This window comes from Onychostoma macrolepis, chromosome 03, assembly GCF_012432095.1.
Source record: "Onychostoma macrolepis isolate SWU-2019 chromosome 03, ASM1243209v1, whole genome shotgun sequence".
NCBI classification, from domain to species: Eukaryota; Metazoa; Chordata; class Actinopteri; order Cypriniformes; family Cyprinidae; genus Onychostoma; species Onychostoma macrolepis.
In genome coordinates this window covers 8,773,621-8,799,146 of record NC_081157.1, presented here as the reverse complement: position 1 = coordinate 8,799,146, position 25,526 = coordinate 8,773,621, and the positions used below count along the sequence as shown (strand labels likewise).

At 38.0% G+C, this 25,526-nt stretch overlaps 1 pseudogene; it reads right to left on the bottom strand.

Moving 5' to 3' along the window:
* Nucleotides 1-25,526, bottom strand: part of LOC131537539 (E3 ubiquitin-protein ligase rnf213-alpha-like) — a 72,665-nt pseudogene that overhangs the window by 38,481 nt on the left and 8,658 nt on the right.

The window sequence follows — 25,526 nt, the reverse complement described above, 5'->3', positions numbered from 1 at the left end:
ATCCAATCCATGTAATACAAATTATGCAAGCACTTACCAGCTCTGTTCCCTCTCTGGCACATGTGTTATCTAGAAGGCTCTGAGCAATCTGAGGCTCTATACTGATCATCCTGTAGAGGTTCTGTATTCGATTCTTGAAGTGATGGTAGGCAGCATGAACCCACGGCAGAGAAATGACTTCACTCTCATGCACTTCCTGACTACCTCTTAGCTCATTTACACCACAAGTAAGGGCTCCACATAAGAGCTAAAAGGTAAAAACAGATATACAACCACATCAACACATGAACAAGTATATGTGCTTGGACTGCAGATAACGTATAGAAATGTATCTCTGAAAGAGTCTGACTCTCACCTCGAGATTCACCACTGATGTTACCTCCATGGTCATGGAGATGAAATCCTGGAGATACCTGTGGAAAAATTCCATCTGCATCTCTTGGTTTGCTTCAGACATATACCTGCCCAAGGGGATCTTCCAAAAAAATTCTTCAAATTGATCTAGAGAGTGTCCTGTTGAAGAAATGCATGGACATGTATTGGACATGTTTGTTTTCCCTGGAACTGTAAAAAAAAGCAAGCCAAAAAAAAAAAAAAAAGCAGTAGAGGCCTGCACGGGCCTCAAATATACGCCGTAGCCCAAGATGTTCAGGTTCTAAACCAGCCCTTGACCAAGAGCTTGGCCCGAGTCCGACTGAAGCCCGTGTATTTTTTCCTCTCTCTCTTTCCCATTATACAGCTGCTGTTGCAGCCATTAAAAATTTTCAGTTTTGTTTTTAATGGCAAAGTCGTTATATTTATTTTAGTTTTTTTTATTAAGTTAATTTAGAAATATGTTTGAAACATTTTTTGTTAAATTCAAGTTTTTCTTTTTTAAAGTAACGACTGAGTGACCAGCAGCAGACAGTGAGTTGATCATATGTTTGATCAATTTAGCCTTCTCAAATTATCATGACTTGCCTAAAATAAAATTTATGGATTAAAAAAACACCTCAAGCTTATTACAATGCTATTTTAAACATTTAACCTAGATAAAAGTGTGCTATTAGGCGCATATGCAATCGTTTGTGTGGAGAGCGGAAGCTAAAGCACACTTTGCAGAACATGAAAGAGCCAGCGTGATCACTTGCATTTTTTCTTATTAACAGTGGAAACAACTTAAAATACACTGCCATTTTTGCTCATAAAGATGAGTAAAATATCATTCGGAACTGTAAAGGATCTACTTTTATTTGTGTGCACTTGCAATATCAACAAAACGGTCACACTTTATATTAGGTGGTCTTAACTACTATGTACTTACATCAAAAAATATGTACAATGTACTTATTGTGTTCATATTGTATTGTAAAACACATTTGCTGCTATTGAGGTGGGATATGGGTTAGGTTAGGGACAGGTTTGGTGGTATGGGTAGGTTTAAGTGGGTGTAAGGGATGGGTCAACAGTGTAATTCTAAATGTAATTACAGAAATTAATTACAGATGTAATTACATATAGGTATTTTTTTAAATATAAGTACAATGTAAACACATGTATGTACACAATAAGTGCATTGTACCAAATGATTAATTTAAATGCAAGTAAAAAGTAATTAAGGCCACCTAATATAAAGTGGGACCAACAAAACATTGTGCTTTTGTAAAATAAAGGGGAAAAACAGGATGTGCTTTCTGTGGGCTCGGTCTTGAGCAGGAGTGCTTCACGCTGAACTGAAACTCAGCGAATACTTTCCTCACAGACATGATAAATATATTAGTAGAAAGCTTTAAATTACTACTTTAAAACGAAATAATTTACATCTAAAAAACTCTTTCATTATGTAATCCGTAAAGATGCATTTCTCTCTAAAGGCATGTCCAATGAGGAGATGTTGAGTCAGCATAGTCAACTTCATCTCTGCGACACTGACTCAGAAAACACTAATTTATTAATTAATAATTCAAATATTTGTTTATTATTTCTCCCACACATTCATGGTAATTACTTTTGCTGGGGATTTGCGGCAAGCTTTAGCCTACTGCATGCATTTGAATGCGGAACTCTTCCAGCTGCATTAATGGCACGCTCGCTACCACTGCTGCTGGTGGGGAAACACCATCCGAGCCAGTTGTGACAGTTGCGGTAGCAGAGTCTTGTGTTGCTTCCATCAGCACGACAAATCTTTTTCATCACCATAATTGATGGATGTCTAAAATATAAAAATTAGTAGAAGCCTAAAACAGGCCCAATGCCCGGCCCACGTCTGAGCTATGACGTGAAAATTGGCCCGAAGCCCGGCCCTAGGGGCATAAATAAGTCGGGGTCTGTCTGCTCTAAAAGGCAGCAATAACTGTTACAAATCACAAGAGAACAAACCACACTGATTTAAGTGTGATTGCTGAAACAACAACGACAACAAACAACAACAAGGATAGCAGTTAAGTAAATATACCTTCGCGCTGCAAAGCATGTACCCAGAGTTCCTCTAGATAATCTTTAATTCTCCAGCTGAAAGGCATGGTGCAACCCACATTGCTGTCAACTGCAATGTAGTTCTGAACCAAGATTGTCTTCTCTGAGCTGTTAAAGACCAAATGTTTCTTTTTTAGTTACAACATTACTTTAAAGCCAAGAAATTTACAATGCACATGCACCCATTTTCAGTGTACAGTCATGTTTTGTTTACTTAACATGTTTTTTTGCTTCCCATGTGATCAGACAATTTGCCTTGTGTTGTTAATGTTATCATTTAGGTAGCTAGCTATAATGAGGCTGACTCTAACTAACTTGCTCAGAAGAATTCTGTTTTCAACTACTGCTTTGAAATGACAGCAGGTGACCTGAAAGAAAAAGCTAAGAATGCAGTGCAGATTTACATTGCATTGTGAACTGCTGTCCGACACATTGTGGAATTATCAAAAATTAAGCTTGTGTAGCTAGAAGCATTAGTGTGTTTTGGGCCCAAAGGCTTACACAATTCATCTTGAAATCAAATAATTACACACTTGTTGTCTAGGCTTGTGTAAGGAGCATTCAGTAACTTGACATCTCCAAAAATGTCCAGCCACAATTTCCTCAAGGATTCATCAGAGTTTCTATCCAGCAAGAGGTCTAGATTGCAGTCACGGTCAATAATTGAAACAAGTTGTGCCAAAACGGAGTTACTACTGCTTGAACTCGTCTCCAAAGAGCATGTCTAAAATACAGAAACGAACAAGTAGAGTTGTTTTAAGTTTAGGGTATAGTTTCACAAAGATATACAATTCAAGACCTTTATGCATTTTACACCTTCTCTCATACACTTACCTGAAAGTCCCACCCTCTTGCAATGCATCAATATTTAGTGCTTCCTTGGAGACCCAACTCTTGGCAGAGATTGTGTTTTCATCGTGAGCCATCAATAGAGAATGAAGCCGTTTCTTTAAAGCTTTGATAAATTCAGCTGGGTAACCTAAATATGTACATTTCAGTGACCACATGTAAGTTGGCAAATCAAGGCCATAAAAAAATAACAGAAAGAGTGATAAGTCTCACCTTGTAGACTCTCATTGTCATCCAAGAGCATTAGAAGAATCTCTATTCTCTTGGTGCTGCGGGTACCTGCCCCTGTCTGATCTCTTAGCATGCCAACTGCACTCTGAACACAGCTACGAACCAGCACGTTGGTGTCCAAAACACTTTCCCAGCCCTACAGAGCATCAGAAACAGAAATATATTCTGAAGCTTATTAAACTCAACAGGGTGACAACAGTTCATAAATATACTTAAAATATATTGCTGTTGTTGAGGTTGTGACCCACAGTATTGTCTTCTAGTTCCATCTTCTCTTCTTTTGTATGCATGTCTTCGACCTCCATAGCTGCAAACAATAAAAAATTATTTGAGAACTCTGATCAGTCCTTTAAAGACAACTCTCAATAATCTGAAAATAAACCAACATCACCTTCAGGCTCATCTGTTTTCTCTGCTTTATCTTCAAACAACTCGCTGATGGTCAGACACTGCAAGGCTTTTATATCAGAGATAATGTCTTTTGATGTCCTCAGGTCATCAATGTGGACTGACGTCCAAGGGCCTTAAAAGATGAATCTTTATTGAGATTTTGTCTAAAACAAACATGATTTTGGTCAGTGATGCAAATAATCAGTTGTCTTACCACCATGAAATCCAACATAGGAAGTTCCACCATCCATTCTGGGTAGCTTAGTGATGAAGTACACAAAAATCTTTCCATTGGACTCTTCCTGAATTTGTTGATTTCATTGAGAGAAGAATATCTGGAAATATATAAAATAATGCTGATTTCATTGAATTTAACAAGTAAAGAAGTGATTTAACAAGTAAAGAAGTGAAGAAGTAAATTGGGCCACTAAACACATTTAGCTCACTTTGCAGATGCAATTAAATTTACACTTTGGGTGCTTTCATCAAAATTGGTTTGGATGATAAGTATCTTATCTCCAGTGGTGTTTTCCAAATAATTCCTGTACACAAAAGAATTAATTAAATTAATAATAAATATGCTTTTGTTGTTGTAATATGATGTGATGTTTTGAGCACAATACCTGATTGTCTTGAGGAATGAGTTTTCCATGTCAAACTGCTGTAATGAGAGGAGCTCAATGTTTTGAACTATGTTCTGTAGCTGTTCAGTTTCTGTTGCGGTCAGAAGCCTTGAGAATGTAGTTACCTACAGGATAAAAAGATAGCAAGAAACAACTTTGTGCACAACTTGCAAAGATGCAAATATTAAATACTCAATTAAAAAAAAAAAAAAATACTGTTTACCTCTGTGAAAAAGGCATGGCTAGGCCCTGCTTGCTGTATTTGAGAAAGGATGAAGTCAGAAAGTGAGCTATGCTTCTGGTCTTCAAAGTACACCCTTGACAAGTGCTCAGTTTCTACTTTGGAGAAGGAAGTGCAGTCTAGCCTAACCACTGCATCTGGTGTAGCACAGTTCAAAAGGATCAATTTAGCCTCATCTAAAATCCTCTTTGAATCATCTGAAATTTGCCCTTTGAGTTGCTCTGTAACTTGAAGGACAACAGAGGCACAGGTGTCTGAGTGGTAGCCAATGAAAGCATCAGCAGGACGGCAGCACCATGCTTGGGGAGGAATTGAGTGATTGCTTTTAGCTGCAATGAAGCATGCAACCCACTGCTCAAGCTTCTTAGCAAGGTCTTTTGCTCACTTTTTAGTATGGTATTGATGTCAAGATAATGTTTCTCCAACCTGTTGATCAACGGAATGGGAAACTGCTTGTATACAACATCCTTATCCTCAATGACAATGAGCCTGAAATCTCTGTGCACTCTGCATTTGACTCTGTGAGTTCCAAGCCCCAAATCCACATATTTCTGACCTCCAAGCCAAACATAATATTGGTTAAGAGCATCATACAAACTTTCGTACAAGTTCTGCAGGTTCAGAAGCACAATGGTTTGACCAGTTTCCATACAGATCTTCACACGGTTAATGTTGCGGCATATCTGAGTATACTCCTGGTCTTTTGGAAAACTTGAACCAAAAATAATCTCTGGTTGGCAGTGGTCTGAAAAAAACATATGCTGAAGAATTTGAAGGGCTGCATAGTTTTTGGTCAGAACCAGCAGGTATCTGCATTCTTCCTCTTGACCAATGGCTGTGATGTTCTCTCTTACAAGCTCAATGGTACTGATATTCTCAAGTTTGGGTTTGATATTTAGACTCTTGGTGAACACTGTGACAGCATCCATATTATCCTTGCCACTGAAGTTCCTCAGCACAGCTTTCACAATCTGTTCTGCATTAGGCTTGTTCCTCTGTTCTGAAGCTTTGGCAACAGCAAATATCATCTTTATCAAGCTGTAATAGTCTCGCAAACCAAAGAAACCTCTGTCTTGTTCGTTACAGATGTCCAGGTAAGCATGGGCAAATTCCTGAATGCAATCTCTTACCTTATCAAGGATCATGGGATCCGAGGAACATATTCCTTCAGCAGTCTCAATCAATTCCCTTTCATCAGGATCACCACGTGAAACAAATATCCCTCTGTTCATCTTGGCTGGATCCAAAGCCCAGTTAGAGATACCGATGAATCCAACCTTCTTGTGCGGTACGGGCTGGTCATCTATGCATCCCTCTTCCAACAGAGGATGTAAAGTTTTCAGGGGCATTTTCTGGGAATCTTCAGCCAAGCCTATCTCATCTAGCACTACAACTGAGACATACTCTGATAGATTCTTGCCTTCCTGAAAACGGGCAGACTGCTTGAATGTATTGATGATCCCATCTGGTGTAGAGTGAGGACTGCACTGGAAGGAAACAAGATGAATTTGCTTTAGATTTTTAAACAAATCCGAATGAGCTGCTTGTCCTTGCATGCCATCTGCAACTAGAGTTTTTGACAAAGACTTAGAGCTTCCAGGTTTTCCAACCAAAAATAGAGGTATTTTCAGTTCAATGCAAATAACCATCATGAAGACATTTTCCTTCAAGGCATTGTTTCGGGCAATAGTTTCACCCAATGGAACTCCACTCAGAAAAAGATCCTGAATAACTGAAATCTCCTGCATCACTTTCATTGGGTCGTAGGTCTCTGTAAGGTATTTGCAAATGTTTTCTCTGTATTTCTGTTTATCCTCCAAGCAGGCATGGTAACAGACACCAACAGCCATAATTAATGACCACAGAATTGGGTTTCTTATTTCAGTCTCTCCCTGAGGTTGATCATTTCTTTTTCCACTCTCATACTTGTCAAGCTCTGATAGTAACATTTCGTGGTTTTTGTAAAACCAGTCAAAAACTTGCATGCAACGCTCTACGTCCCTCAGACTCACAAAACTACATTCATCCTGTCTTGTTCGCATATACATCTGTGAGGCTGACAGAACATATGTGATGGTTTTGATGCAGTTTGAATCAATGGAATGGGTTTGAAATATCCTTTCGACTATTTGCTTGACGTACATTTTCTCAGTCTGGTCATTGAGTTGTCCAAAGTCCCACACTAGTGGAATCATGCTAGGTGGTAAAGCATGCACTCTGTACACAAGCTGACGAAGTGGAATGGATCCAAGTTTTTCTTCTGTTTCCTCAGCACGAACTCTGTATCCTAAACCAGCTGACTCCAATCTCTTGATCATTATGTCTGTGTGTTTTCTGTATGGGTTGCAAGCGGCAATGATTTGCAAGCCAGAGCCATCTGTCAAATTCTCTCCCATAGCAGTGTTGTCACAGAGGACTTCCTTAATGCTGCTAATGGCCTCCGTTGTGTTTGCTTCATCAAAAAACAGCACAGAGTCTAATCCATAGTTCTGCTTGTTTCTTAACGCCATGTCCTCTGCTTCTCTCACTTTGGTGTAAATCATATCTGAACTTGTCCCCCCATGAACCTTGACTAATTTTATATTGTCAGTGGCAATTCTACCTTTGTGCACCTCACAAAGGAATTTGATTAGTCTGGTCTTCCCACATCCTGTCTCACCCATGATTATAACGGGAATCCCGCAGCGAAAGCGCATGTGAATTGCCAGCATTTTCAACATGTTGTCTGTGGTAAGCTCATATGTTTCATCTGGGTCAGTAGGAGACTGTATTCCCAACACTCTGGAAAGTCTCTCAAATTTCTCATGTCGTGGAAGCTGGTCAAAATCAATATCAAAAGGAACTCTCTGTAGTTTGAGGCCCTCATAGAGTTGTCTGGTCATGATGTTCTGCTTGATCACTGTTTTTGTTAATGGATCAATAGCATCAATCCCTTTCTGTGCATTTGGCTGAAGATGAAAGCCAATGAATGTCATGGACTCATGGTCATCATTGAAGAAAATATATGGATGTGGTTCTGACTCCCATCGTTTTCTTATCCTAAAGGGAGCCAGATCCTCTTCATTGGCAGAAGAAAGGTCATTTTGCGGTCTTCCTGGACTCTGGTCAGAGATGCTAAGTGAAGGAGTGGCAAAATCCTTTGCCATGAGAATCATGAAATCAACAACAAATTTTTTAAATCCCAACAAAATGTCACCTATAACAGAAACATCACAGAAAACTGAGTTCTCACAGTCCCTAAGTTGTAAGTTTAGGAACCAAGAAAAATTCCGCAACTCTGCCCAAGAGGGGTCTACGATGCCGCAGTACACAAACAACATCTGAAGGCATTCGACATGAGTGCCCTCAACTCCTTGGTACTTGAAGGTATCCAAATTAATACTATTGTAGAAACGTTGCAGGTACTGATAAGGCCGCTGGTAGGCCTCACTTTGGAACTCTTGGTCATCCATGAGGGGATCATCACCCTCTACTAATGACGGATCTTCCTGGATTCTCATTTCTAGCTCAAGGACCTCTTTAGGTGGACGGCAGTAAACACTTGGAAACACATCCATGAAAGCACCCTATCATAAAAAGGCAAATAAATTCATAAGGAATTTGCATGCAAAAAAATTCCTACATGATTTAATTAAGTAATTTATATTTACTTACAGTTTTTATGTCACTTTGTGATTTGCTGCAATCTGGTCTTAGTATCTCAATTACATACAAGTGCTCATTATTCCTTTTCCACATATTTCCTTGTGAGTCTATGAGGTAACCAAGAACCAATAGCCTAAACAGAAATTCATGAAGTCCTGTCTTTACCTGTAAGTATAGAAACAATAACAAAAAACAGCAACAAAATTTCTTTCTATTTGTTCATCAAATTGATCAAGAAAAGTAAATACAGGTAGCTACCATGGTGGTGATGTCAAAATGATAAACTGAAAGTTCCCGTTTCTTGAGGTTGTTGAGCAAGGACTTGAGGATGATATTTTCATCAACTCTTGGCTCAGTTAACCTGATGCACTTCAGCTGCGTAGGCTCATCGGTGATCTTTTCTAATTTCTCATGCATTCGTTTAATGTAAAGTGATTTCCCTAGAACGCACAACAGAGATTTAACTTATTTGACAAATTCCAGTACAAAAATATTTCGATTCATACGCACAGAAAGCAAAGTTTTTATGCATTTATTTTTATTTATTTTATTTGGTCGACTAATAAGAATTCTGAATCTGAAAACTAACTTAAATCCATTTTATTGAATTTATACTCACCGACTCCTGACCTTTCAGAGAATACAACTCCCACAAACTGTCTGTCTTTGAACACAGCAGCGGCACTGGATGTGCCAGCTGGGACTGTAAAATGCCTAACAAGGTATTGCTGAATACTGATTATTGGTTCTTGGGGAACCAAGTGCAATCTAAACTGACTAAAAGCAGAGGGAAGGTATGCATGTTCCTTATTAGAGCTGCAGACCAACACCAGTCTGTAATCATTTCTGCTTTGTGCATTTTGCTGGTGAAAAAACTGCTCCACTTTGTAGCTCACTTCATAGGCAAGTTGGTCCACATAGAGCATTGTGTATATTTTCTTTCCCCTGTAGCCATCAGAGAGACAACGCCTGAGGAAAATCTCCACTTCTTCATATGGAGTGGAACCACTGCAGAGAAGTACTTCATCATAGGTTGGTAGAGGCTCTCTTTTGCTTCTCATGTAAATTGAAATACATGTTATTAGAATTTCTTCAGAAGGGCAGATAATCAGATTTGGTTTTCCAGTAGCCATTCCATTTGGCAGTTCCCTCTGAATATTACTTGTTTTCTCATCCTGTTTGGAATCACTCTCACATTGACTGGGGCTGTTGGCTAAAGTTTCAAGAAGATATCCAAGGCTTCTGACATCAAGGCAGTCTGGCAGGAAGTTGTTCATGTCTCGCATGAAAGCGTTCCAAATCACACATAGCTTTTCTGACCCATTAGCATGCCTCAACTGACTTGCCAAGTTGTCAAACAATGCACATGGCTCATCAGTATTCAAATCATGTTTAATCATGCTGGGAACTTCTGCAAATGTTTGAAATTCTAAGTCATCAAGGTCCTTCTTAATTGCTTCATACTGAAGCCTGTGCCAAGCTTGTGTCACATCTGAAAAGGAGCAATTGGGTTTGATAAAGGAGAGCATCATAAGAACTTGATCTTTCATATCGGTGTTGTTTTTCTGGGTGAGCTGACTGCACAGGTAGACCACCTGTTCTGAAGTAAAATAGTTTAGGTAATAATGCTGAGATCTCTGCTTATCCATAAAAGCCTTCCAGAAGCGTAAACAGCTCTCCATTTTCCGGCAGACTTCTGGCAACTGTTCTGTGACTTCACCTTCCATCATGACACTAACAACACTTCCTAAATTGAGGTCCATAATGATGCATGCTTCCTTACTATTACAGTTGACATTTGCCTTCCAGTGTCTGAACAATGGATTCCCAGCAACAAACAAATCAATAAATGCACAGGCCAACCTCTGTACACCGGCAAAGACCTGGAAACAGAAAAGAAGTTCAGGGATAATTACAACAACCATGGTGAAAGACAGCGGAATAAAAAAGATAAGTTGTAAAGTCACCTCTGCGAATCGATTGACTTCACGCTGGCCCTGATCTCCTTTGCCCGACATTAGCATCAATTTATTCTGAAGTTCCCTGAGGTCTTCAAAAGAATAAATGCGTGTCTCACAGCCCTCATCGTGCTCTTCCGTGATATGTAACTTAAGAATATCTTCCAAGCATAACTGAAAAAAAGCAATATTCAAGGGTTGATATTTCCAAAGTAGTATCTGCATCATATATACTATTTATCAGAATTGAGAGAACTAAAATGTATGTATAAGCATTATTTATATAACTGAATAATATGCTATATTATCATAAAATAAAAGTGGTTTACATTGTATTAGAGAATTAAAAGTGGTAGCCAGTTCAATACATGGCTTTATAAAATATTTGTTATGCTTAATATCTATCACAATTAAAAGTGTTTAAAATTTACATTTAATAATTCCACTAATAAAATACCATGTATTTCAACATGTCATGCCGTCCTTTGCTATTCAATATCTGATATTTTTATGTAGCTGAAGTAGGCTATTAGAGGTTTACTATTAAAACTAAAATGATTAAAACTAAAATAAAAATAAGTAATAAATCTGTACTGATACTTTGTTACACTGGGTGATCTTCCCCTTGTTTCTTAATTATAACATAATACAAGTCAATAAACGCATAGTTTATTCCAAGCGCACCGGGCATGAGAAATGCCCCATACGCAAATTAATATTAATGACTGGTACCATACCATGACTGTAAAAAACATGATTTGCAGTTCAAAAACAGGTTTTTCATAAATACAAAAAGTTTTTTATAGTAATAAACCTCACATTTCAGCCTTTAAACCATTTTTAATAAAAGGGATTAGTCAAAAGTATAAATTATCTTAATTTAAAACACACACACACAGAGACATTTTGCTTTGTTAATTGTTTGGATTATTGAAGGCAGCTTTTATTTAATGTTGTATTTGATTTGTATCTATATTAACGCTACATTATCAGACATTACACGTAGGCAAGATGAAATGAAAATGCCACTAAAAGTTCCCTTCAGAGATAATTTCATATCAAAACACCCATGCCGCATTTTGACTTTGTTTTGTTCATTCAATGAAATCATACCCTTATGAAGGTAATCGTCACATTAAGCCATATTATGATCATTGTCTTTCTGTCCTTAAGTTTTAGACCTCTTGAAATTATTATATTAGTCTTTTCTTGTACCGTTTAAGGCATTCAAGTCTTAAATTTTATTCAAGTTGATGTGACAATGACGATTAATGTCGATTACGTTTTTGTGTGGGGGAAACGACACGTCATTTTCATGACTTTCTTCACATGGGTTATTTCAGTAGTAGGCTATTAAAAACAAAATGGTTATTCAAATTGGAATTAGTAACAAACGTTCCCCATCACTAAAACAGACGAGCTCACTTCCATGAAAATAACAGACTTTACAGGAGGCTACTCAAATATTTAGTTCTCGTTTTAACCATAATTTGTATGTGTCGTTCTCAAGCTGTCCCTGACTGAAACGGCAACCTCTCAGCATGTTTTTTTTCTCCCGCTCTGTTCCATCAGAGGCAAGCGTCAATAAAGACCGGTGGATCACACTCTAGCCACCTGTGCAGACTTGAGCGGAGCCATTACGCTTATTTTATGTAAAAAATTAACTATTCATCAAGAATGAATTATTATGAAACCAATGCAACTGCATTTTCAAGTTCTTTCAAGCACTTTAACCAAAATCCAAGCACTTTTCAAACCTTGAAAACAGTACATTAGAATTCAAGCACCCGTACAAACTCTGTATATTCATCTGAAAGAAGAAAGTCATATACACTAGCCCTAGCGAACTACCCCTTTAAGCTTAACAAATAAGCTGGTCTGACATTTAGTCTGACAATTAGCATCATGCAAGGACGGAAATGCCCCCCAAATTAAATTTAAGATATGAATTTACTCTATATGAGCCTTAAATTATGTTATCTTATACTATATAGGTAAGCAATATTACATGAGCAAAAGTGCTATTTTCTTAACTATCTGCATGATTGCAAATTTAATATTCATGTAAAGTTCAATAAACAATTTGTTTATATTAATTTAATGTTTAAATGCAGCATTGTTAATTTTAACTTTCACCAATGAAAATAATTTCAAACAAAGCAGAACACTAGAGTTTGAACAAATCAGTGAATGAATGATTCTGTCACACACTTACTGAGGCTTGCCACCACTTACAGGTATTTCATTTTTTACAATATTTCATATTTCTATTTTCTAAAAAAAAAATAATTACATTTAAGACACTAATCTGTGTAAAGCAGTGTAAATACCCATCACTAAATAAATATTTTAGGAGTAATAGTAAATAAATATAACTTTTGCACAGTTGCAGCTGCCCTTAAAAATTGGGGAAATGCATTCAAGGGGTGGGGGTTAATTTCATTCATGCACAACACTGATTTTGCGCATTTACCAATTCCAGTATAATGCCAACAAAGGGCAGGCTAAAATGCCTAAAAGAAAGGAAACTATAGCTATATATACTGTATGTATGTGCGTGCACATATATATATATATATATATATATATATATATATATATATATATATATATATATATATATATATATATATATATATTTCTTAAATATATATTATATATACACTATTACATATAATGTGTGTGTATTTATTTATAACTTTTAAGTATACACAATACACACATGTAATAAACTTTTATTTTAGATGCTATTAATCATGATGAACTAATCGATTTGACAACACAAAAAAAAAAAATCACGAGTATTTCAAATTTTGTTGCGCTTCAGTGTAATGTAGTAATTGCAAACCTTTTGATTTTGTGCACTAATAATGTAGACGCCGTTCATGTTGATAGCTGATGCCAGAGACAGAGATGAGGTTTCCACTGACCCATGACTGTCCTTCACTGTCTTCAGCCATTCTAAGTGTCTTGCAGAGTCATGCTGAAATCAGAGAAAATGTTGATGAACATTAATGTGAGAAATCCTGCTTTGTTTTTCTGGATGTTAAAGCAGATTCTCTCACCAGTTTCTTTGGGAGGTTGGGGTCATTGTCAAGTGCCTTCCATAGTTTCTTCAGCGTCTCTTTAAAAAGCTTGAAGTCAGCATCTGGCTTCAAATCATAGAGCATTGAGGAGTAGCCAAGAACTGCATCATGAAAACAAGCCACACGATCCACTTCCAGATCATTCTCTCCGGCAGAGATTGAAGCCAAATCCACAAAGACTTTCAACTCATTGATGTCTGAAGTGATAGAGGAATAACATTTACATAGAAAAGAGCATAAAAACACTGAAATCTCATTCAATGTGAATATCAGTTCAAACACACATTTACTTACTTCTAAGAACATCTTTTACCCATGTAACAAAATTCTTTGTGAGGCTGAGCTCCTGAAGGCACAGTCTGCGGGATTCTGTGATATCCACAAGCACAATTTTTGCCTGCACCAACTCATCATCAATGCTGTCAAGACGTTCCTTTTTAAAATCCATGCGTCTCTGAAAGAAAGTCAGCCTTGTGGGTTAATCATGTTCCTTATTTATGATAAAAATGTACTTATGACGGCAAAATATGATGATTTACAGTATCAAGCAACTTCTCCAAGACTAGAAAGTCTCCTTCTAGGCAAAGAGCCTTTTGACCTTCTTGACCACGTCAGCTGACTCTACTGCCAGATGAAGCTCATGGTACTGCTCAATCTGATGGATTCTTGTCCGGACCCAACGTTGGTCACCATTGCGATCCAGATTGCATATGATTGCAAATTCTGCTGCCAGTTCTTCATATTTTCCCTGGTAGGCTCTGAATGTTACATCAATATTTTTAAAAGTAATACTGCCATCTTTAAGCCCTATGTATGTGTTTTTGTAGCCACTGTAGCATGGTGTGAATATTTCACTGTGAAGCTCTTTGGGTGTGATAACCAAATCTGTTCCTTTGACTTCCAAACTTTGTTGCCTCATTCTTCCAACACATTCTGAAGATGTAGCTGTCTTTGAAGGTGTTTAGGACCTCTGCCATAGATCGAATATCATCTTCAAGCTCAAAGTAATGGACTACTCTTTTTGCAGGGGTACTTGATTTAATAAATGGACATCCACAAACTTGTCCAGGTCCATCTCATCAATGTCATTACGGCGTTTGCCTTCCAACCCTCCAAAATCAACTGTACAATAGAAATGTAGTATTAAAATCTCTTTATAAAAGCAATCTTTTTTGTCAGGTGTTCAAAATAAAGCTTATACCCCTCGGATGTTTCTGTAGATTGTGGCACATTGTAATGAGAGCATCCACCAGTGATTTCTCATGATAAACAGCATTCACCTCCTCTTGTCTACAGTCAAAAAGCCTGTTCATGGCATTGGTGTCCCTGTATTGTTCATTGTCACAAAAACAATCTGGAAAAAACATTAAAGGTCATGACTCCTTAAATTACAGTATGTGCAGTAAAAGGGAGAAATCTTACATGTATTTTACCTAATTTAAGCAGGTCAAAGAAAGCCCTCTTCTCTTGCAGAATGTGGTTGAGTAGCTTTATTTTTATTTTCCCTGACACAAGTTGATGTAAAATTTTGTGAATGATGATATTGCCATGGTAAATTTCACTTTAGCTTCTTCAGAAAGCTGACTGATCAGTTTTTCATCAGCACCTAGAGTAAAATTGTGCATATACATTATCTAAAATTATATATACTTCTGTAAGACTCAGGATGATAAGATCTAACATAGGATTGCTTTGCACAATGCAGAGGGAATCCGTACATACCATGAAGCTCAAAGATATTCTTAGCTACTCTCCAGCGAAGAAGATGTTTGAGAACAACTTCCTCATCTTCCAGATAGGTTCCTTTGTCATCTCTTGGCCAGGAATTCAGGATGATGGTGGATACAAGTGTGTCAATTTTCCAGTTTATGTGGAAATCATTAAATTTCTCAAAAAGTTTCCACTCGGATTTAGTCTGTTAAAAAAATTTAAAATAGGCCATGCACATATTTTGATATTTGTTATCGGTCCTTTAACACATATTTCCTTACTATGGAGAACTGCATAGGTCATGCATATGGCCACAAGAACATGCTTTATCAAAGAGACGCTGTGGGATAGAGGTGATGTTTGAAGTGTGCTGCCGCAGTGGAGCTTTTCAACAACATCCCAATATTAAACAACTCAAACCCAACCTAAAAATGCTACATTTACAGATGACCATAAATTAATGAGAACAGAGTTATATGAAAACTCTAACCTTAACTCATGACTAAAGGCTTGTTCACACCAAGAACAATCCCATGATAACTGTTATGATAACTATAACATTTATTGCTGTCAATGATTTTTATCATTCATCGGCTGCAGCTTGTTGGTCTATGCCTTTTCTTTGCTTTTGCCAGGTTTTATAACCTGGATGTGTCCTCTCTGGCACATGTGCTATCTGTGCAATCTGTGCATTCTAACGTCTGTGCATGAGACTGTACAGACTGAACTGTACAGCCCCTGCTGGAGCAGTAGTGTTTAACAATTACAAGATCATGCTGCCTGTCAGAGGCATGGATTGTCATGCAGTGTACTGTAGGTTTTGAATACAGAATTTATTTACAGAGTTTTCATCTGCAGAATGAAATGAATATCCTGAGTAACTTGCAACATCAACTTACAAAATAAAAGTAATTACAAATCAAGAAAAAAAAAAAGGTTTGACAAAATCACAAAAAAAAAAGAAGGATCAGCTGTTACAGCAAACAGACATGGCCTCTTACCTGTAATGCCTTTATTGTTTCAATGTTAACTACAAAAACACTAAAAAGATACATTTTGGTAACTACAGGGTTATTTAAAATACAATTAGCAACTTCCTAGGTTTACCAATTATCTGTCGACTTTTTGACAGCGGAGCACCTGTGAGATGTTGTCAATACATAATTATATTGTCTTAATACATGGCTTTCTGGACTATCTGATTCTGATTGGTCAGTAATGACATTGCGAGGTGTGTTATTCCCCGATAACAACTCTTGTCATTAGCAACACAGAATAAAACACTGCTTATTTGAATATTTGAGGTTGGCACTTCCTGCACATCTCTCATATCACATCCCTGTGCTCTCTTTTGTTTCATTCAAACACAATTGCTTTCATCTTGTGCCTCGATTGACTGTTTACTATAAAATTAATTAAACCAGAGGATTTAAGTAATAATAGCAGGCCTGCAGTAATACTGTTTAAGTGTTCGTTTTGTTGCCAGAGCGATTGTTTTGTACACTGTAATCGATGTTTATTAGATGTCTTTAAGATGTTTACGATTTAGAATGTATGTAAAACTGACATCTTAAAGATGTTTGTCAGATGTTTGTACACAGCAGATGCTTTCCAGATCAAGCGATCTTTAACAGACATCTTGCAGAGGTACGTGTGCTATGTGTGAAAGGGGCTAACGGAGATGTCTATTTGACGTCTGTATTTACATCTGCAAGACATAGTGTTTGCTCATCTGCAATACGTCTATAGGACATTTCCTATCAGATTCTCTATATAGTGATGATATGGCAAGGAAATAATACGAAGCCTTTGCGATTCTAAAATCACATTAAGCAATATCGCAATTTGTAATTAATGTTGGTATATTGTGCTGCCCTAGACTGAACTGTGTGTGTGTGTGTCATTGATAACGCAAATTTAATTGCAGCCAAGTGACTTTGTGCGATCCACCTTGTCCCACTCTGCGACCCAGTTTGAAAACCCCTGATTTAGAATGCATGTAAAACTGACATCTTAAAGACATCTGTCAGACATTGCAGACATTGTACATTGCAGATGCTTTCCAGATCAAGTGATCTTTAACAGACATCTTGCAGACATGTGTACATGTGGGAATGTATTTGGTCTTGGCAGAATAGATCTGCTACGCTGCTGCTGCGGCAGAGCAAGTACTGAGACTTGCTACTGTCAATACATCCACAACATGCTGCTGTGAGCATGTAGGAAATACTGCTGCTGCACATATAACACATATGAATAACCCCCCAACAAAGCGGGAGACCCAAAATGGACTTATGAAGTCAATATAATTATGTCATACATTATAAACTGCTAAGTGGACATAATCAGTGGACATGCATATATCCACACAGGACAGGATAGAACAAAACACCCCCCAAACAAGCAGATCTATATGTACTGCTGCTGCTGCTCTGAAGAGCCATGTGAACCGCATGTATTACTATCTATGTGTGCCTGGGCTACCACGCCGTCCAGCTTATCACTAGTTAGAACGCGCTTTATTTGTAGTTAACAAATAGAAATATGTTGGAAGCTAATCAGAAACCCCAGCACCACCTGAATCAAGATATCATAATCAAAGTCATTTGATAATTGTCCTTGACATAACTTTCACATTCTTATTTAATAAAGTATGGATCTAATTTCAATTTATTAAATGTCCTAATGTACAGTATGTGTGTATGATTCAAATGACTCACGTTGTCAGAGAGAACAAAAGTAAAAGACCTTTACCTTGCACTTTGCAGTAATAGCCTGGAGAGCACACTTCTCCACACTACCCAGCAACAAAGGCTTGGAGTCACGAAGTTCCTCAATCTTTGAGCAATAAACCAGGATTTGATCGAGATCATCTTCCTAATAAGAGTAAAAAGTCATATACATTTACAAATACAGAAAAACAGACACTGAAAACAGACGTCAGTGAGGGTTTTCAGTTGTTCAGGTCATTGTGAAAAGTTACACTAGAGTCACATTTACTGCAGTTCATCAAGATGCAAATCTCAGTTGCTTAAGATATCTCAAGCACTTCAGTGGAATGTACAGGAAGGCTGTTTTCAGTCAAAATCCTGTGGTTTGATGCCACTTGTACACTTGTTTACTTGAATAAACTACAGACTAGGCTTGGAAATTTAACAATTCAGTTTCGCATTTCAATCAAATATCAATTACAGGTTCTTAAATTTAACATTTGATTCTCTTTGCAATTTTGAGGTAGCACCCATATCTAATAATAAATCCTATATACTAAATAGACAAACTTTTCTACTTGGTTGTGTACCTTTTTTTAGCATTAAAAAATGTGCAGGGTCTGGATAATTTTCTTTTTTGCTTGATTTATTAAAAAGAACAGATTGATCAGTCTTTGAGTATTTTACTGCAGTATTCCAGGCACAGAAGAAAGCAGATACAATGTCAGCTAAACTAAACGTTATGAAATTTAAATGATAATTTTAACCATACATAATTTTGTGACGAGTACCTTTTGATATTTTCCCTTAAAGTCCTGTGCAAAGGTCTCTCTCCATTGTTCAGTGAAGTCCTTACTCATGAAATATATGGTTATAATGTTATTCCACATCTGTAAAGCAGAGCAAACTAAATTATTATAATAAACTGTATATAGATGTACATGAACTCAGTCAGTTTAAATGAATATACCTGTTCTGCTTACCTCAATCTCTGTAGTGAAGTTGGCAACCTTTCCAGAAACTCTGTTTAAAAGACTGCCTCGGAAAGCTCGTCCAATCCATCTTCTCACAGTTTCCTTGGCATCACTGAGTAACTCATGAGTCTTCTCAGGAAAAGTGTCCTGTTGTTGTGTTGTCTTTGGGGTGAACAAATGTCAGGCATATTCAGTCATTGACTTATGAACATCTAATGGCAAAGATAATATGATCTCATAATGGAATACCTGGGCAAATGTTGATACTGAGGCCACAAGATTCATGCAAGCAACAGGAATATTAGTTTGCCAGACTTTTTCGCAGATCGTGTCTAGAAGTTTACAACTTGCTTGTATGCACTGAATGCCATAATCCTCATTCAGACAGCTACAACAGTAATGAAAAACAGTTAACCAGTGCACACTGATATTGGATTTTTTTCTTTTGTATTAGGGTCCTTTTATCATTTCAATACCATGGAATGTCACAATTTGGCACAAAATCATCTAGAGGGTCTCCTGAGATAAAGCTTTGCAGGTGCCAGTCAAATATCTGGAAGTGGCCTTTTCATAATATATAATAAACACAAAGTTATATTTTATTTTTATCTTTGTCCCAAGCCTTTGTTAATTTCTAACACTGACTGGAGGTAACATCAACCATGGTTTGTCATTTTACCCACTACTGGAATAAAACAATTTTCACCAACAAGATGACATCTGGACAACATTCACTGAATTAAAACATGCAACATGCTAAAAGCACAGCTTTATAATGCGTGAACAAATTGATCCTGAGGGATGGTCTGTTATAATTGTTGGCTCTCTTCTCCAAACTCCAGTTGTGATGGTGAATATTTACTGTATATACCCAACCCTACAGCTTTCAAATGAAGTCACATTTGTTTATATAGTGTTTTATACCATACAGTTTCAAAGCATCTTTCAAAGTTCCAAAGCAGTTTCAAAGCACAGTAATAAACAGGAAAATAACACCGTTGTAAAATTCATAAATTAATTCAGTTTCAACTATAAAGCAGCTCTACAGAGTACAAGAGAGTCAATAGTGTTTTCACATCCCTTTTTCAACTTTTTTTGATCAACCATCATATTTTAACTTTTGCAGTCCCTACGTATGATAAGTCAAATACCAAGTCTCTAGATCAGACAGTACAGCTAAGGCAGCCATCTGTATTGTACAAAGCCTTACAGAAATAAAGGTGATGTATGCACATTCAGTAAATATTTACAAAAAAACTAAACAAATGCAAAGGTGAAATATTTTTGTTTCTAAAAACAAACGGTTTTAAGTGACCAAATTAGGTATATTTACACACAAAAAAAAAATGCATGGGGGTAAAAATTATTTATTTCTTCCTCAAAAACATTGAGTTTTGATTTCTAAGTGAACAAATGACGTCCAAGTGTTCATTGATCATTGAGTGCCAGTAATCAGTAAAAACGAGTGGCATTTAAATGGAGTTGTTTCCAAAATTGAATGCAAGACCTATCACATATATTATATAACAAAAGTCTCAAGCCACTACCAACAAAGATGTTTAAAGGCAGTTATTTCTATCTTTTGCTGTAGTGTGTCAGTAGGAAATATCAGTTTACATGTTCAAACATTCTTTTTGCCATTAATTGTAATAATCCAGTGAGATTTTTGTTTGCTCCACACAGAGAACTGATCTCATCATCTGGTCTGTCTGGAACGACATGAAGAAACAGAACAAACTGAGACAGACTAAATCCAGAAGAACTGTGGCAATGTCTAGAAGTTGCTTCAAGAGACCTACCTGCAAAGCTACAGTACTGTTAAAAGTTTTAGGCACTTGTGTAAAAATGCTGTAAAACAAGGATGCTGTCAAAAATAATGTCATAAATAGATTTTCTTTATCAATTAACTTCTAAGAACTAAATTAAATCAACATTTGGTGTGAGCATCCTTTGCTTTTAAAGCAGGTTTTGCTCTAGGTGCACTTGCGCATAGTTTTTCAGGAAGCTTTGCTGGTAGGTTTTTTTAAGCATCTTGGAGACGTTGCCACAGTTCTTCTGGATTCAGTGAAGCCCAGTTATGTGATCCGCAATAAATCTTCATCCGAAGGCCAGAGGGCGATCTCGTGCGGAAACTCCAAATACACCCCACATAAGAAATCCCCATAGCAGTAGCTGAATAAACAGAAGATTTAACTGCTTTCATTGATTCAACATGACTAATAAACACACGACTATATATGGTTTATCTGCATTCTTCTTATTTTCTTTATAATAAAGTATATAATAATGCAATGGCTTTATCACTATGAAATATGTTGCGTGCCTTATTCTGTGTAAGAAGCCACATCATCTCACAGAAGGAATTATTTCAAACAATCGACTGACGTTATGAAGTGAGTTTGGAGTAAAACATATTAAACATGGTATTTTTACGTGCTTTCAGAACAGTGGCGGCTGCTGGTCTTTCAAAGAGGGGAAGCTCATTTTCGGCCTACATCATAAAAATTGTCCATTTATTTAAAATTTACAATGAATAGTACTAAGGGGATTGCTGGCTCAATTCTTTTACTTCATTTTATAGTATGGAACTTTTCAGCTTTTTTTTTGTCATTTGAAAGTCAAATTCAATCTCTGAAATGTTTTATCATGCCTTCATCTATTTTGGCTACTTTTCAAAACACTTTTTGATTAGATTACTTTTTGATAAAAGATGATTACTTTTTTTTTTTTTTTACCCTTGTCCCAGATCCAGACATTTCAATAGAGAATTATGTTATTATGTGTTTTAAACTATAATCCAAAATAATAATAAATTAGGCTACTTTAATTCGCCAAAATAAGGTCAACAATATTAGCACTGTCTGCCATCGTGTGCAGTTTGCTAGCTGGCTAGTTCACCGCTCCGCTAGCCTAGCCTACTGTATGAATGAATGAATGAACAAATGATCTTAAAAAAAATAAAAAAAGATATTAAACTCGACGGAGGAAATGTGGGAATTAGGTTAAACTGAAACAAGGAATGTGGTGTATAATTGTGTGAAATGTATAACGAAAATTGGCTAGCAATTTCGCCAAGCAATTACCAACAAATAGGTTTTGTTTGTCTTTCGACTACACTTGCAAAATCCGCGATGGGACTGAGCTTGAATAGCATAAGCGTCAGCGACTTTTTATAGTACAAAATCGCTGTCAATCAAAAGGAGATGCAGTTTTTCGAGTTATTGACTTATGAACATCTAAGTGGATGTCCTGGAGTCCAGCCCACTCCTCCATTCACCTCCAGAGACGCTGAGCGTCCATGGGTGGGACATAATCGCAGCATTTATCCAATGACCGTCTAGTTTCGAAGCAATGAAAAAAAAACTGTTCAAAGCTGCCCCATTTAAGTCAATGGACGCTCGGCTTCAACGGGGAAATGCACTGTGACGCTACGGGAATGTATGAGAAGGAAATCGAGTCAGGCGACCTGCTATATGTAGCTGATTCTGAACGAACTCGTCTTCGAGATGAACGTGTTCTAACGCATTTTTAGTCGATAAAATGTTAACACAATAGTACATATTTGACCATTAATTTTTTTACATTATAGGGGAACCCAAGCTTCCCTTGCAGTCTTAAAGAAATCTCCACTGTTTCAGAAGGAGCAGTACTTATTTACAGAGCCGTAGTTCACTGAGAAGCTATGCACACAACTTTTTAATCGCAGTGTGATTTCATAATATCGATGTATAATAACGAGGATATCGTCTGTGATTTTTGCATAGCTTGTCAGTGAACTACAGCTCTGCGTAGTAAATGCTGCTTCATCTCAAAGCACATGATGGTGATTTACTACTGATTACAGAACAAGTTTTTACTGACAAGATGGGCACGAATATCGCATGCGGAGGATCCGGAGGGCCAAGGTGGAGCCGCTGGGACGACAGACCAAGGTGGAGTCCAGGACTCAGAAGTTGGAGGCGTAGGCAAATGGGTCTCCAGCCACGCTGACGATGGAGACTGGCAGACCCACGGTGCTCGCACCGAACAGATGGTGGACTGAGGGTGAGCAGAGGCGCTGCCAGATGACAGTGGTGGAGGAGGCAGGAGCAGGAGGGTGGGTGGGCATTTTTGAGCCTCCAGGCTCTCAGGAGCAAAAGCCCTCCCTGGGCCGAACTTGGGAACGGAAGCTCTCTCTGTATTGGACTCAGGGACACGAGCCCTCTCGGGGCTGGACTCGGGAACGGGAGACCTCTCTGGGCTCAATTCAGGAACAGGAGCCCTCTGGACTCAGGGACAGAAGCCCTCTCTGGGCTGAGCTCGAGAACAGAGTCTCTTTCTGGGCTGGACGGGGAAACAGGAGCCCTCTCTGGGTTTGATTTGGGATCTGTTGCCCTCACTGGGCCAGACGTGGGAATAGCAGCCCTCTCTGGGCTTGACGTGGGGACAGGACTGACAGAGGGCTCCGACGAAGGAGGGAAGAGAAGGGGCAAGTCGGCATAGAAGTCCGATTCGGGATCCCCTTCAACGTTCCACAGTCCCAGTTCCTCAAAAAGCTCACCCTCAGCCATGGCACAGTGGGCGGAGCTCCTCTCTGTGCCCTCGCTGTCCACGGATCTTTCTCTTGTGGCGAGCGTTTTAGCCGGCTCTCGCACCTGGACTGACGTCATAAACAGCTCCTGCTCTGCGGTGATCCTCAGCTCTGTCGCTCCATGCAGCGATGGCTCGTTGGTCGCAGTGGTCTAGGGCTCTCCGTCAACGGTGGGCTCAGGCTTTGGCAGCAAGGTGATGGTAGGCTGGGCTCTGGGTCTGGAGTGGAACTGGCGAGATCATCCTCGGAACAGACAGTGAACAGAGATCCATTTCTCACCAATATCCACTCCACAAAAGCAGCAAACTCCTCTCAAGGCTCATCTTCGGAAAACGACACTCTGCACGTGGAGTCCGGGTAGCTGGTAAGATACGCATTGTCCAGGAACAGTCTGGTATAGACCTCGAGCGATCTTTCCCCCTGCTCCAGCAGGAGGAGGAGGTATCCAGGACGGGATAAGGAGTCGAAGGGAAAAAAAAACACTGAACGAACCACGGGAACGAAACGGAGGGGAAACATGCAGTTTTACTTTTCTTGGGCAGTACGGGTCTTCTGTCACACACTGTGTCGGAGGGAATGACGGAGACGGAGGAAATGGATTTGTTCAAACAGCTGATTCGTTTAGAAACAAAGATTGCCTTCATGAATGGTTCACTGAATCACTGACTTGCTCGATTCGTTTAAAAACGTGGATTCATTACTGAAACACCGCTGTGTGTTGATCAGAGATGTACAACAGGGCTTTATTTTTGTTGGCTAAATTAAAATGTAATTATTTGCACCTTTACCTTATCTTCATTTTTAAGTAAAAACCTATTTTTTATTCTTTCTACCAGCCAATGATGTTTCTGAAAGAAAACACGTAGTGCTTGTTATCTGCATCTGACTGACAGAACCATGCTCTTGTATTTCAGCATTGCTGTTAACGTTATGATTATTTTAGCAAGTTTGCTCCGTAAATTCAGTTCTACAGCATTAAATAAATAAAAAGAGGAGGGTAAACTTTATCAGTCAAATGAATATGCACATGCATTTTAGGTGTTCTTGCTCGGTCCAAGCAATAAATGTGCATCTTTGAATGAGCGCTTCAATCACTCAGGTAATGTCAGTACAACCCATTTCAGGGGCTGCCAAAATTACATTTTAAAATCAGTCAGGGCTATAGAAATACATATTAATATTTACAAGTAAATCTCCATATGCATAGGCTATCTATCCTACCCCCCTACATCTAGTTTTGATGTCCATCAGGAGGGAGCAAGCCTTCTTCAGGGGGTCAGAGCCCCCCAAACCCACCCGTAATTCACAACCTGACGTTAGCCAATCATAACAGTGGCTGATTACTGACAAGCCTTAAAGGACATGCCCCTTAAAAACAGGTTGTTTTCGACAAAGGGTCAGAGTGAGGGTTGAAAATATAATTAAAAAGCATTTTCCTACATATAATGTTAATAAAGTAGGTTTTTTTTGCACAAAAAACAAATAAGTAAACCTCAAGGAACATATAAATATATATTTTTTAAAATACATGTCATGACTCCTTTAAATATAGAAACAATTTCAGAGGCAAATTAATGAATTATTTATTTTAATTTTAGTGAAAGAACTTCACCTGTATCTTTGGTTGAGCAAGTCAGTCTGAATGTGTTCCAGAATCTTCAAAATGCTCTAAAATAATATAACAACAATAAAATATAGATAGCTCAGACTGTTTTTCTCAATTATCCATTTTTTCTAAAGTTCTACTACACGTAAATTCATTTTGTTCTGATTTTTCATACAAATGCTTATTTTTTGTGATAGCTTGACACTCACTGTTGAAGTGCGGTTTGAGATTTCTTTGGGGCATTTCATGGTGAAAAGTTGTAGGATCTCCAGGAGCTCTGCATGGATGAAGAAATTGTACTCAACCAACTCGTCTACAGTCATCAAATACATCCAAGACCGCGCCAGCAGTCTGTCCACCTCCATCAAATGTTCATGTGTCTTCATGAGTTTCAGCATCGCACTAAAATAGAGGGATTAAACAATGACAAGTCTAAAACCACAAAAATTAGGACCCCATTTTTCATGTTACTTTCAAC